The following is a 15,202-nucleotide window of genomic DNA, read 5'->3' on the forward strand; positions in this document are numbered from 1 at the left end:
TCCAAGGTCAAGACAAGAGCGGAATGAGTGTGTGATTCAGGTGTTTCCAGATTCACAAATGGTGTCTTTTCTCAGTGTTCTTACATGGTGGAAGGGGCAAAGGACCTGAATGAAGTTCCTTTGATAAGAACAGTAACCTAATTAATAAGGGATCTGCCCTCATGACTTAATCACCTCTTAAAGGCTCCACCTCCAAACAGCATCACATTAGGGATTAGGTTTCAATATATGAACTTAGGGAACGACCAAAACATTCAGTCCACAGGATCACCTTATTGCTACCAATTTCTAATGCGTTTTCATATGGTCTGAAAATACGTCTTGTATGATTTCAATATTTTCAAATGTATTGTTTGATGGCCTGAGATATAGTTTCTCTTGGTAAACGTATAATTCACACTTGAGACAATATATATTTTTTCACTGATGTTCATATGTATTTATATACATAAAGTCTGTGTGGTTAATGTTTTTGTTTTTCTAGTTCTTTGTTGGAATTTTCTATAGTTTTAAAATTTATTGCTAAAGTTTTAACATATCTAATCATGCTCATAGAATTCTCCATTTCTCTGTAATTTTATCCATTTTTTTGTGAACTCTGACGTTAAGCTATTGGGCGGATTTCTGATTGCATGTCTTTTTGTTGGATTGATGCTTTTGTTATTGTGAAATGTCTCTCTCTCTCTTTTTTTAATCTCTGGTAATACATTTCATTTGAAAATCTCTTCTTTACTGGTAGTAATATAACCGGTAGCAATATAATGCTTTCAACCCCCTTAGGCTTACTGTTCACGTGACATTGCTTCTTCCGTCAATTTTCATTTAACTTAGACCTATGTGTGCAGGCGTTAGTCTGTTTTCACACTGCTAATGTTGTAACCAAGAGAGTTGTAAGGAAAGTGCCACACTCTGAGATAGAATCAGGAGTTCTTTGTTGCCAGTGACCAAGAGACAGCTAACGCTCAAAATTCTCTTGGCCCAGAAGAAGGGGCTTGATTCCTTTTTACACTTTGCTTAGAGAAAGGGGGTAATCACTCCTTTGCATTTTGTAAGTCCAGGAATATTCAAGTTGGATTTAGAATTGGAATGATAGAAGATCCAGTCACAGACGCCATCGATTCTTTGATTTTTGTCTTTTGAATTCCTCGTTTTTCCTGATTATCCACTCACAAGTTGACTCAGCTGGGAACCTGACCATGAATGTAGTGCTTTCTGGCTGGGCTCCGCCCCTCATCGGGAAGACCAGGTGAAAAGGTAAAGAAACAAACAAAAACCTGAATTCTCCCTTGGCAGTGTGGGTCATATCCACTGTCTGGGATTTAAAATGCCTCTTCATGTGCAAGGCGAGGTGGTCTGACCTCGAAAATGCTCGGTGGCGTTTCTGGCACCGGAATGGGCGTTGCCCAGTGTGTTTACCGTAGTGCCTGGTCAGTTCATCTGAGCAGACGAATTTCCATCCACAGCCATGGCAGTCACCGTGGTAAGGTTTCTCACCTGTGTGGGTTCGCAGGTGTGCCTTGGGATGGGAACTCTTTGTGTGGGTGGCCGTGCTTTTCTGGGACACGATCGTCTTCCCCTGTTTGGCCTGGGCTCCTCGGCAGGCAGGAACCCGGCGGCTTGAGCTCTTGGTCATGGAGCGGCGGACTTGCGGCTGAGTCTGGTCAGGCAGGAAGGATGGGTAATCGGGCCCCGGGTGGGGACAGAAGCCGGGGAAGTGGCAGGGAGGGTGACAGTCCCTGCTGCTCAGCAGTTCCTCAGGTCCCAGGGGTCGGGGGCTGCCGCCCCAGGGGTACGTCATGTGCAGCCCGCCGTGGCCATGGCTGGGAGGGGTCCAGCGCCTGAGTGGGTGCACGAGGAGACTCCTCCTGCTTGATCTTGGGGTACGGGCGCTGCGGGCCGCCGTTGTGGGGGCCGCCATCACCACCACCAGGTGGCTGCTGTCAGGGCCGTCTTCGCTGCCGCTGATGACAACTGGCTGTGTACTCGCTGCCCGGGGGCGCTGAGTGACGCCTTCAGCACGAACTTGCCAGTCACCCCAACAGCTGGCAGCTGCAGCTGCAGCGGTGGAGTGGACACCGGCTCCAACTGCGGCTGCAGCAGGTCCGCCGCAGAGCCGCCAGAGGGGCTCATGTTGTGGATGTCCTCCAGGTTGAAGGAAGCCGTCGGAGGGGGAGCAGACTTTCTGCCGTAGAGGAGGCCTCCGCCCGTGGGGTCCCCACACCTGGGTCGCCCCGCCGGCATCGGACAGCTGAAGCTGCAGGTGGAGGGTGCGCTGGCCGGGCCGCTGCTCGACGGGAACGACGAGGAAGACGCGGATGCGGACAAGGGCACAGTGGCAGCCACCGACTGCTGATGGACAGCGAACCGGAGAGGACAAGGGCACAGTGGCGGCCACCGACTGCTGATGGACCGGAGAGGACAAGGGTACAGCGGCGGCCACCGACTGCTGACGGACAGCGAATCGGAGAGGACGAGGGCACAGTGGCGGCCACCGACTGCTGACGGACAGCGAATCGGAGAGGACGAGGGCACAGCGGCGGCCACCGACTGCTGATGGACAGCGGATCGGAGAGGACGAGGGCACAGCGGCGGCCACCGACTGCTGACGGACAGCGAACCGGAGAGGACAAGGGCACAGTGGCGGCCTCCGACTGCTGATGGACAGCGAACCAGAGAGGACAAGGCCCAGGTCCAGGAGGCCGCTGAGCTCCTCGGTCTCTCTCCGGGGCAGGGGGGCCAGGTTGCTACCGCCGCAAGCTGCAGGGGCTCCGGCAGGTCTGTGGCCACGGTCGCCACCACTAGGTCCCGGCGTGGCCAGGAAGCATTGGGGGAAGTCCTGCATGTGGAAGAGCTCCTCCTGCCAGCGGCTAATCGGGTTATTTGGAGCACCTGCTTAACACAGTGTCCTCTCCCTTCCCGCCCGGCCAGACGCCAACGTGGAGAAAGGTGGGAGCAGCGCCTCGCTGACAGCCCTGTCAGACTCGCCAGGTGGCTGCCTCATTAATGTGAGGGCCCAGAAGGTCCTCGGGAGCCCGAAGCATCTGGGGCACCTGAGCCCCAAAGTCAACGAAGAGAAGACTTAGAAACGAAGCCAAAACCCAAACCCCCAAGTTGCCTGACATCCTTCTTCTTTAGATTAAATATAAATTAGAGTCATCCTTTTTAAAAAGTTTCTTTGTTTACAAAGTTCATAGAAAAGTAGACAATCTTATAAAAATAGACAATCAGCAAGGCAAGAAAGTAGGCCCGGTGGCCGGGCTGCCCTGTCTTCCACTCACCAGCGTCCTCCACCACTATCATGGTCACCTGGTTTGCTGCCGTGGGCGCAGAGGCTGTGGCCAGGGCAGTGGGCAGGAGGTGCTACTCGGTGAGGCTGCCACGGCGGAGAACTGGTGGGTGCTGCAGGGCACGGAGTCTGGGGAGCTGGAGTCTGGATGCACGGAGTCTGGGTGCGCAGAGGCCACAGGCGCGGGTCATGGGCCTGTGGGTGGGGAGGGGACCGGAGGGGCGGCGAGGTCACTCGGCGGCTCCTGGTGCCTCCGCTGCCTGCCACGGCCTCTGCTCCCCACGCGCTGCTCCTTCTCTCTGGGAAACTTGGAAAAACTCTTAATATGTGCAGATTCCTTAGGCTTTCTTGATCCTTTCCGGGCCTTAAGGTAGATTTAGAGAATTATAAATTCTTGCAACAGAAAATCTGCATTAAAAAAGTCTTCCCCGGTGACCTTTAGGCAACTCATCTACAGACCGGTTCTTAGACACCCTGGCAAGTTTCAATGTTGAAAATTGTTTCCTCTTCCCTCAAAGCAATGACAGGGCAGGTGGTCAATGGACGGGGACCGGAAACCGAGGCTGCCCCCGAGGGCGCGTCTAATGCAGAAGACAAGGACCGCATCCTAAAGCACGTCCAGTCCCGTGGAGCTGCAGCATTTCAGATCAATACTGCAAATACCCCCGAACTGCCAAGGAACACGGCCCAGGCACCCTTTGAGGAGGGATTCTCACTTTTAATTCCTCTGTTCTTCATCTTCTGCTCTATTGGAACCCACAACCTTCGAGTGGATCTCTCCCGTTCTGGGAGCGCAGCTGTTCCTGGGACTGGGCTCCAGCTGCTGCCCACTCTGGCCTAACCTGGCTGTGCCTTGGAGGTGGCCGGCCCCTTTAAGGCCCCGCTGCGCCTGCGCCTGGGGCTCTCGGAGGCGGGGCCGGAGCGGAGGACCAAGCGGCCGCCGGGGGGCGGTGGGCGGTGCCGGAGGGGAGGGGAGGGGAGGGCGTGGCAGGGCGTGGCGGGGCGGAGTGGGGCGGAGGAGGGGAAGGGCAGGGGAGGGGCGGGGCGGGGCGGAGTGGGGGCTGGGGAAGGGAGGGGAGGGCTGCGGAGGGGAGGGGAGGGGAGGGCTGGGGAGGAGAGGGGAGGGGAGGGGACGGCTGGGGAGGGGAGGGGAGGGCAGGGCTGGGGAGGGGCGGGGAGGGCAGGGCTGGGGAGGGGAGGGTGGCGCCGCAGCTTGGAGCCGCTCAGTGAGTGCGGCGCTTCTGGAAACGCAGGACAGGCGGGCGGGCTGCGGAGGGCGGAGGCGCGGGGCGTGGCGGCCGCCATGCCTGTGGGAAGTGAAGGTTTGCCGGGAAGTCGTTTGTGAGATGAGGGCGCCGCGCCAGGCCGCGGGCGGGGAGTTCGGGACCCCGGCGCGCAGCTGGGTTGACGCGCGCAGCGGCCTCCGCAGCGTTTGCTGGGCGAGCTGGCCAGGGCGGCCGCCGGGCTGGAGTCCCTGCGCCGGGTTCCTCTCCCCGCGGCCGCCGCAGCCCTCCTCTCGGGGCGCCGGGAGGAATCCCGCTGGCGGGAGCGGGTCTTTGGGGCTTCTCAGATGATCTCACCGGGCGTCCTTTCACCGAAGCTCAGCAAGACTTTTGGAGTGGTGTCCTCGCTTTCCTTTTTTTTTTTTTTTTTTTTTTTGCTGGTAAAGCTGCTTTCCACAGGAAGTCTTTTCTTGAAGTGCTATCATTTATTTCTTTGGGGTACAGTGTTGTTCACCCGAAGGAATGACTCCCAGTGCTCGAGGACGTTAAAGTGATCTGCTGGTCGTTTTAAAGCTTTGTTCTGAGCTGATATGCGTTAGTAGCTTTCTTTTGTTGTTAAATTTTATTGGTAAAATTTCACCTGTGAACCAGCAGCTAGGTTTTCTATTCTAAAATGCTAGCTTTAAGATTTCTGAGAACTTTGTGTCAAAGAAATCTTTGAAAAGTTACAGAAGTCTGTGGAAGAAGTTGACAATTTGAAATGTGCAGGTGGTCGGGGGGCAGTGGATCACACGTGTAATCCCAGCGCTTTGGAAGGCCAAGGTGGGCAGACCACTTGAGCCCTGGAGTTCCAGACCAGCCTGGGCAACATGGCAAAACCCCATCTCTACTGAAAATACAAAAATTAGCTGTCTGTGGTGGTGTGTCCCTAGCTACCTGGGAGGCTGAGATGGGAGGATCTATCAGAGCCTGGGAGTGAGCAGTGATCTTGCCAGTGCACGCAGGCCTGGATGGCAGAGGGAGAACCTAAAAAAAAAAAAAAAAAAAAAGTACAGGTAATAAATTTATACTAAGTAAAATTCACCACAGATCAAGAAATAGAACATTACTAGATTGGGGTATATATGTAAGAGTCACATTGTTGGTTTTAGAGGTATCAGATATTGTTGAACATTTTCCCAAAGTGGTTGTAAAACTTATCAGGGAATATTCTGGTTATCCCACATCCTTGCTGATGCTTGTCAGTTGAAAGTTATTTTGCCATTGGAGTAGAGGTGCAGTAATGTATCAGTGTGGTTTCATTTTGCCTTTTCCTGGTATTGAGGTTGAGTATTTTTTACTGCCATTTATATGTCCTCTTTTGTGAAGTGCCTGTTAAATCTCTGTATCCTGTTTTCAGGATATGCTTGTTTTTCTGTTGATTTGTAACACTTTATTCTGGTTATGTGTCCTTTCTAGGATATATACGTATTGCGTTTCTCTTTTTTCAAACTGTAGCTTGCCTTTTCACTCTTTTAATGGTGTTTTTAAATGAATGGAGATTCTCTATTTTTTTTTTTCTTTTTTAGACAGGATCTCACTCTGTTGTCCAGGCTGGAGTGCAATGGCACAATTACAGCTCATTGCAATCTCGACCTCCCAAGGCTCTGATCATCCTCCTGCCTGAGCCCCCAAGTAGCTGGGATCTGCAGGGGAGCACCAGTATGCTCAGCTCTTTTTGTATTTTTAGTAGAGATGGGATTTTAACATGTTACATAGGCTGGTCTGGAATTCCTGGGATCAAGTGATACACCTGCCTTGGCCTCCCAAAGTGTAGGGATTACAGGCATGAGCCAGTGTACCCAGCCTGAGTTTCTTAATTTTAATGAAATTATACTTGATCAATCTTTTCCTTTATGGTGACTGCTTTTTGTGTCCTGTTAATCAATGCCTAACCTAAGAATATGAACACATTTTTTTCTGTGTTAACCTCATAGCAATTTTATTTTAGTTTATGCTTTTTTTTTTTTTTTCAGACAGACTTTCACTCTATTTCCCAGGCTAGAGTGTGGTGGCATAATCTCAGCTCACTGCAACTTTCACCTCCTGGATCAAGCGATCCTCCCACCTTAGCCTCTTGAGTACCTGAGACCATAGGCATGTGCTACCATGCCTGGCTAATTTTTGTGTTTTTTTTTTTTTTTTTTTTTTTTTTTTTTTTTTTTTTTTTTTTTTTTTTTTTTTTTTGTAGAGATGGGCATTGAACATTTTCCCAGGTTAGTCTCAAACTCTTGGGCTCAAGTAGTCTGCCCACTTCAGCCTCCCACAGTGCTGGGATTACAGGTGTGAGCCACCCCACCCAGCCATGATTCACTTTTTACTCTACTAAAAAACAGCCATCTCTACTAAAAATACATGGATGTGACTGTTTAATGTAGCACCATATATTGACCGGGACATCCTTGTCCTTCTGGACTGTGTGGCACTTTTTTTCATAAATCAGATGGCTGTATGATCATCTGATTTATGAAATCAGTGTGGGTCTGTTTCTGGACCAACCTGAGCAACATAGTGAGATCCCATCTCTACAAAAAATCATAAATAAAGATGTAAAATGTTTTTAAGTGGGTAGAGAAGATGGAGTCATAAGTGATAATTTATAAATGATTGTCAATTTTTGGCTACATACAGGTGTTGGTAAGTCAGATCTGTTGGGAGTTTAGGCAACATGTATTAAGAGAATTATGTGTTCAGAATGATTGCTAGATGTTCACTGACTTCAATTAGATGTTGAGACTCACAGAGCTACAGGTTTTATTATTTTATTTATTTATTTGTCTTTTAAAAAATTTTACCATCTTCCTGTCAAGGCAGTAACTCTATACTTAACTGTTCTTAAGTATACCTAATTACCAGGAAAATTTTATGGATCATATCTAATTGTTAAGCCATTAAAGGACTGACGTGATGTAATGTAGACAATAGTATTCTACATAATAGTTTCAGGACTACATCAATGAAATTGTTTCTTTTTCTTCTTCTTCTTCTTTCTTCCCTCTTTCTTCTTCTTCTTCTCCTCTTCTTCTTCTTCTTCTTCTTCTTCTTCTTCTTCTTCTTCTTCTCTTCTTCTTTTCTTCTTCTCCTCCTTCTCCTCCTTCTTCTTCTTTCTTCTTCTTTCTTCTTCTTCTTCTTCTTCCTTCTTCCTTCTTCCTTCTTCCTTCTTCCTTCTTCCTTCTTCCTTCTTCCTTCTTCCTTCTTCCTTCTTCCTTCTTCCTTCTTCCTTCTTCCTTCTTCTTCTTCTTCTTCTTCTTCTTCTTCTTCTTCTTCTTCTTCTTCTTCTTCCTCTTTTCTTCTTTCTTCCTTCTTTTTTCTCCTGCATATAGTTTGAACATATCTTCTTCTCTTTGCTTTCTTGAGACAAGGTTTCGCTCTGTCACCCATGCTGGAGTGCAGTGGTGCAGTGGTATGATCATGGATCATTGCCGTTTTGACCTCTCAGGCTCTAGCAGTCCTCCTACCTTAGCCTTCTAAGTAGCTGCAGGCATGCACCACCATGCCAGGCTCAGTTTTTATTTTTTGTATACAGGGTCTTCCTATGGTGCCCAGACTGTTTTCAAACTCCTGGGCTCAAATGATCCTCCCACCTTGGCATCCCAAAGTGTTGGTATTACAGGTGTGAGCCATCACTCCTGGCCATTTTAGTTTTAATAGTTTTATATTTTTCTAATTTAAAATATTTATTATTTATGAATGTAATATTGTTATGATTATTTTGTGTTTAATCTCATTTTCAAAATAAGCTTGTGGAAATTAGAGATCTTGTTTCTTATTTACTACTGTATTCTCAGTGCCTGACCTTGCCTGGTATGAAACAGATATTCAATAAATAGTTGTTAAATGAATGAATGAACCACATTCAACAATTCTCTAAGTATCACAGCTTTCACTGCCTAACAAATAAAATAGCTTGTATAGAATAGAGTCACAGTTAACCTGCCATAAAAGGAAATGTCAATGAAAATAGACCTTTGTATGTGTAGCTGCTAAGATTTTGGGGCTTTTGTTACTGCAACATAAATTAGCAAAGCTCAGTGAGACTGCAGATAGAATATACATATATAAATAGACCAGATAGACCAGTGGATGAGATTCCAAAGATAGTTCAATCATCATTAACTAACCACACTCACACTCTCTTAATTTCCTAACAGAAAGAATGGAATTCCTGTTCACTAAGATCTGCCCCAAATATTACTTATTTTGTGAAAACTTCTCTGGCTACTCAGGAATCTCCCTGCTTCAGCCTCCCGAGTAGCTGAGATTGCACGTGTGCACCACCATGCTTGGCTAACTTTTTATTTTCAGAGACAGGGTCTTACTATGTTGCCCAGGCTGGTCAGGACTGTTGATTGCATATGACAGAAACCCAGCCAATTCTAGTTCCTCACTGCCTTTCAATCTGCTCCTTTCTCAGTCTTCCCAGTCTCAACAAATGGCAGTTCCATCCTTCAAGTTCCCCAAGCCCCAAATCTTAATGTTAACCTTGATTTCTCTCTTTTATGTCATAGCTCGTATGAAGGCCAATCATGTTCAGACCCAGGCGGAGGTTCCTGCTGACCCAGGCTCTCACCAGCACATTGTCCTTTACTGTCCTCCTGAGGGTGTCTGGAGCTTCAGTGCTGTGTGCTCTCGGCCTCCATGCTGGGGCACCACTGACTCCTGCTGTCCAGGGCTTCCAGTGGACTCTCCGAGGCACTGATGTAGAATCTTCCCTATTCGGTTCACCAAGAGCAGCCTCATGCAGTGTGGGCTGACATGAAGAGCTGCCAGATCTAACAGGTAAAAATCACGAGGCACTGCCAGCTGGATGGGGTCAGAGAGTCCTCTCTCCATTACGATTCAGATGAGAAGGGAAGATTCCATAGGCCCTAAACATTGCAGCATGACCCACATGTGCCACCTACGAGCTGCAGTGCGTGGTCAGGTGGAAGTTATTTGACTTCAGGAGAGGACAGTGTTCTCTTCAGGCCTTTTCCTCAGTGGCTGGATCTGCGTCCCTCTCCTCTCTCTTCCCCTCTCATCCCCCAGTCTCCATCCCCATCTCTCTCTCTGTTTCCACCTTGCTGTTCCCTTTCACCTGCTTTTACCTCTTCAACTTTCATGATTCCCCCCTCCCTGTCCACCACATTTCCCAGGCTAAGGCTCCTGAACGGTCCTGTGTGGGGAGATGTGTCTGGATTTAGGCGGTGCCCTCTAGATGTGTCCAGGATGGGGAAACATGGCTCAGCTGCCAGTATAATGGTTTCAGAGAGTGGCCACTTTTGAAGGCCTTTCACATTTCCCATTCTAGAATTGTGTAGGACTTAAAATTGATGGGCCACAGTAGAATTCTTGGTTCCTCATGACCTTGTGGTGGTCACCTTCTTTCACTGAGCATTCACATGGTGGCTATTAGGTGCCAGGCCCTGCTCTGGGCTAGGGGCACCATAATGAGTAAATGTCAGATCACTACCCCATGGAACCCACCACTGCAGGCATTGAGAGGAGAAAGAAAGGGGCGTGGCCTGTTTGTGTTCTTTTCACGTGGTCACCTGCCAGTTCCTGGGGGAGTGGGAGCCAGTGCAAGGAGAGAAGCCCAGTGAGAAAGGCAAAGGGATGATGTCAGACCCAGGAGCTGAGGCTCACATTCCCCTGCAGCTGGGCAGCTTCTGGAGTGGACAAGGAGCAGCAGGGAACATTGTGGCCTGGTGTTCTGGGGTTCACTGTCTCATCTCATTCCTGTGGGTGCCAGAACTTGTCCAAAGGGAAGACTCGGTGTCTCTAACAACAGCAAGGCGGAGACAGAAAGTGTTTCAGAGAAGCAGGAATGATTGTCTGCCATGGAAACAGTATATGGATTTATAGTAGTGTGTCTCTCTAATAACTAGTTAGCGTGTTCCTGTTAATTGAACATATCGGTGGTGTAAGTTTCCTTGGATCTCCTCATCTTCATGTAAGTTTATCTGTTCCCCTATCCCTCCCTTCTTTCCTTCTTTTCCTTCCTTCCTGGGTTTTCTGATCAGGGTCATGTGAGGCTAAAATCCAGAAATGGGCTAGCTATGCTTTTTCTCTAGAGCTCAAGCTTTTATTCCAAGTTCACTGCAGATATTGGAAAATGTTTCTATTCTTGTTTGTGGGGGACTGAGGGCCCTTCTTCTGTGCTGGCTGTCAGCCAGGAGATACTCTGACTTCAGATGCCACCTGCTTTCCTCTTTACCTGTCTTTTCTATCTTTCAACCAATCACAACTCATGGAGTCCTTCTCAAGCTCCTTCCTTCTCTGACTTCATCTTCTCCAACCAGCCACAGAAAGCTCTGTCATGTATGGAGTGATGTGATTCAATCCACTTCATGCAGGTAACCTCATCATCTTCAGGTCATGTAACTGTCACATAAAAACATAATTACAGGAGTGGTGTCTCATCACCTTAACAGGCTTCAGAGACAAGGGTATGGCATGTTTGGGGACCATTTCAGAAATTCCATCTACCACAGTTGGACACTCACATTCCCCCATCTGCAAAATACATTCATCCTCTCCTCTAAAGTTTCCAAATTTCATGTCATTAAAGCATTAGTTCAACATGAAAAATGTCACATAGGCCACATCAGATCCAAAGTTTAAAATCTTATCTAAAACATCCACACCAGGTGTCAATGAGGCTTCTGAGGGTGTCCATTAAGTACAGATTATTGACATAATTGCCTTACCTCTGTCTACCTGTGAAACTGAACAAACTGCTTATCTGCTCCTAATGTGAAATGGCGGGACAGGCACAGAATAACAATTACAGTGATTCTAGTTCAGAAAGAAGGAACATGGAAGGGAGAAAAAAGTCACCAATCCAAAATAGTTTGGAAATGGAGCTGGGCAAAATCCAGCAGGAGGTACTTAAGTAGGATCCACAGCCTGAGACTGACCCTCCATCCTGTGGGACTTTGCTTCTGGGATCTTTGCTCTGCATTTCTTGAAACCATTATTGTCTATCTTATTTTCCCCTACTCCTTTGGTTCTTCCCCTTTCTCCTCATGGCAGCATCCTCTGCTTAATCCTTGGTCCATCGCCCCCAGCAGAATTGGTCAGATAGTGCCCGTGTCACGGTCCTGACTGTCTCCATGAGGGGCTGTCCTTGTGAGCCCGTGCTCCTCTGAGATCGTCTTCACTGTCCTAACCTCTCTCAGTCATGATTGCTTTCAGCTGCCCTGGCTGGCTTAGGAGAAAACCTAAGACTATGGAGTCCCAGAGCCATTCTCTGCCCTCTCTATCTCCAGGAGAGGAAGAAAATAACAGGGATCTTCATGGAGAAATGACCCACATGAGGGCCTGGACTCTCCAGCAGTTACAGCAGAGGAAACTCCCTGAGGAAGCATGGAGTAGCTGAACGCCCAGACTGGGAAAGCAGGGTTGTGTTAACCACTGTTTAATCCTCACATGCTCCCTGCCCCAAACTGCTAGCCAGTGAATGACAACGGACTGGGAGTAAGTAATAGGCCTGTAGAACCATGATAAAGAATTGTCCAAGGAAAGACCCTTTTACTCTGTTTGCAAGGTGAAATTGCTGTATTTGATCTAAAGTTTTCTGAAAGGCAGCAGCGAGTTTCTGGAGGATGAGTTACCTGCTTTGCACAGGGAGGGTGAGGCCAAGGCTTTCGTGGTATATCTGCTGCCACTGGGTGATGAGGGAACCTGGGAGAGTCTTAGTCTTTCTGCACCTGAGTTTTCTCATCAGTAAAGTAGGTGCTAATTGTACCTCTCTGAGGTCCCTTCCTGCTTAGTTTTCTCTGAGTCCTTGAGGGACTGAGATGGTCTTTAACACTGCCTGGACCTGTAACCTGCCTCTGACCTCTCTGGGTCTGACTCCTGACTCTGGCCCCTGTGTTTCTCCTTCAGAGCCTGAGCTGAGTTCACACCTGGGAAGCTGAGAACTGAGGGAACAGATGGAAGAAAGTCAGCAGGTTTTGGTAAAGAGAAGAACCTGTAAAGGACAAGTCAGCGCTAGAACAGGTGAGAAACAAAGCAGGGGAGAATAAGGACAAACTGGGCCAGAAGCCTCAGGGGAATGGGTAATGGGCCTGTGATCATTCAACCACTCGAGGGGCAGCGCAAGCTGAGCAGCGGGAACTGGGCAAGACACTTAATCCACAGGAGTCTTCTGACCCTGGTGAGGAAGAGCCAAAGGGGGGATCAGAGCTGGTTTATAGTGAGAGGCAGCACCAACTCCAAGAGGGGGAGGATTTGACCCTGAGCCCCACCCCAGACCTAGGAGCCTCGACCTCGGGGCTGCCATAGCAGTGGATGCTGTTCAGGTCAGTGTGGGTTAGAGAAGAACCATGCTTGGAGAAGGGTTGGGATGTCTATTCTTACATTAAACAGCTCTGCCCTAGGTCAGGTGCCAGAGTAAGTATTTCTTGCCAGTATATGAAGCAGTGATACTTACACTATTCCTCTGCACTTTCAGTTGAGGAAGGTCTCTATATGATATGAGTATTTACTGGGTGTACTTGGGGTTCAAATAGTAGTGTTTCCCCAAGCAACTCAAGCTCATGAGAGAAAGAACACAATGACATGATTTCAAGAAAATATAGTAGTTCTCTGAAAGTGGTGTGTCATGGCAGCCCAGAGGATGGGAGTGTAGGTGAAGACATTGCTCCTAATGACAAGGGGAACCATAAGAGGAATTCTTCAGAGTAGTCCCGTTTTTCCTCCAGTGTCCCACAGAATATCCTGGGATGTGACTGGTGTAGAGCAGGGGTCTACAGGTGTAGGAAGGGGGCTTGCTGCATCTTGGGAGAAATTATAGCATCCCTGGTAGGACATTTTGGAGAGGATTGTTGGTGATTGGATTGGATATCTATAGTCAGTTTTATCCTATCTTCAGTGAACACTGCTGAGACCTTCCTTAGTGCCAGACCCTAAGCTGGGAATCATGAACACAGAGATGAGTAGATATGATCCCAGCTTTCACAGAACTCTCAGTCTAGTGAATAGCAAGTTATGAGAAATGTAGTGATGGTGGCTTCATTAGAGCAAGTGGCTCATGCTGCATGGAGATGACCTCAGTGGATGACCGGGTCCCCCTTCTGGTTGTTATCAACAGCTGGCTGGCTTGCTCTGGGACAGTGACCCTGGATTTCTGCCAGGTGTCAGCATCTTAGGTACAAGCAACACCTCAGTTTTCTTTTGGGTCAAAACAGTTATCACTGCCAAGGTGATCAGAGGACACTAGTGACATCAGTAGCTACTGATGAAGTCCTGGCCAGCTAGGGAAATAAAGATGTAAGTTTAACAACAATTCTAAATTTGTTCTTAACATCATTAACAGAGAGTATCTGTCTTCTAAGTTAAATACTTTTTAGACTTCAAGATTCACCCACGTCCAAAATAAAATCTATGTCAGCCATATTACTGCCCTGAGATGATTTTTCCCTGTCCTTACCAGAAGCCTGCACTATCTGGAGCACTGAGGCTGTCTCAAGCCAACTGATCTGCTCTCTGGATTCCAGGGACACCCGCAGAGCCAGAGGTTGAAGGCACAGGCATTGCTATCTCTGACCGTTCTGACTCCAGGTTGTTCCACCCCAATGCCCATTATTAACCACACAGTAACAGGATGCCACCAACATTTTGATTTGAGGCTGTCATGTCAGAATTTTAATAAAATTTAATAGATATTATTTTTTAGAGTACTTTTAGGTTTACAGATAAATTGAGCTGATAGCACAGGGAATTCCCCTATTCTCTCTTGTCCTCTAGAACACAATTTCCTCTATCATTAGTATCTTGCATTAGTGTGATAGATGTTTACAATTGATCAATCAATATTGGTATGTTATTATTAACTAAACTCCATAGTTTACGTTAGGGTTCATTCTTTGAGTTTTATAGTTCTGTGGGTTTTCACAATTACCTAGTGTCATGAATCCTCAGTACAGTATCACACAGAAGAGTTTCACTACCGAAAACCTCCTTGTGTTCAACCAATTCATCCCTCCTCCACGTTTGGCAATCACTGATCATTTCACTATCTCTACCATTTTGACTCTCCTGGAATGTCCTAGTGTTGGAATCATACAGTGTGTAGAGTTTTTAGACTAGTTTCTTCCTAGCATTATGTATTTAAAGTTCCTCCATGTCTTTTCATGGCCTGATAGCTCATTTCTTTTTATAACGGAATCATATTCTGTTGCACAGATATACCACAGTTTGTTTAGCCATTAACTTAGTAAAGGACATTTTGGTTATTTCCAGTTTTTGACAAGTATGAGAAAACTGTTGTAAATACCTGGATGCAAGTTTTTGAGTGAACATGTTTTCACATTATTGTGGTAAATACCTAAAACTGCTATTTGCAGGATTATGTGGCAAGGCTACTTTTAGCTTTGCAAAAAACAAAAACAAAAACAAAAACAAAACAAAACAAAACAAAAACACCTGCCAAACTGTTTTCCAAAGTGACTAGCATTTTGCATTTCCACTAGCAGTGAATGAGAGTTCCCGCTGCTCTGCAACTTTGGCAGCCTTTGGTATTGTCACTTGTTTGGATTTGAGCCATTCTATTAGGTATATATTATAGTGTAGTGGCATCTCTTTGGTTTAATATGCAATTTCCTAGTGACACATGATTTTGAGCATCTTTTTCATATGCTTATTTGCCATCCATATGTCTTTTCTGGTG

At 47.3% G+C, this 15,202-nt stretch overlaps 1 pseudogene; it reads right to left on the bottom strand.

Annotated features, from left to right (window-relative positions):
* Window positions 1-1,102: 1,102 nt before the first annotated feature.
* Window positions 1,103-9,381, bottom strand: LOC141579990 (Krueppel-like factor 4; annotated as a pseudogene).
* Between the last annotated feature and the right edge of the window lie 5,821 nt (window positions 9,382-15,202).

This window comes from Saimiri boliviensis, chromosome 10 (genome assembly GCF_048565385.1).
Source record: "Saimiri boliviensis isolate mSaiBol1 chromosome 10, mSaiBol1.pri, whole genome shotgun sequence".
Classification (NCBI taxonomy): domain Eukaryota; kingdom Metazoa; phylum Chordata; class Mammalia; order Primates; family Cebidae; genus Saimiri; species Saimiri boliviensis.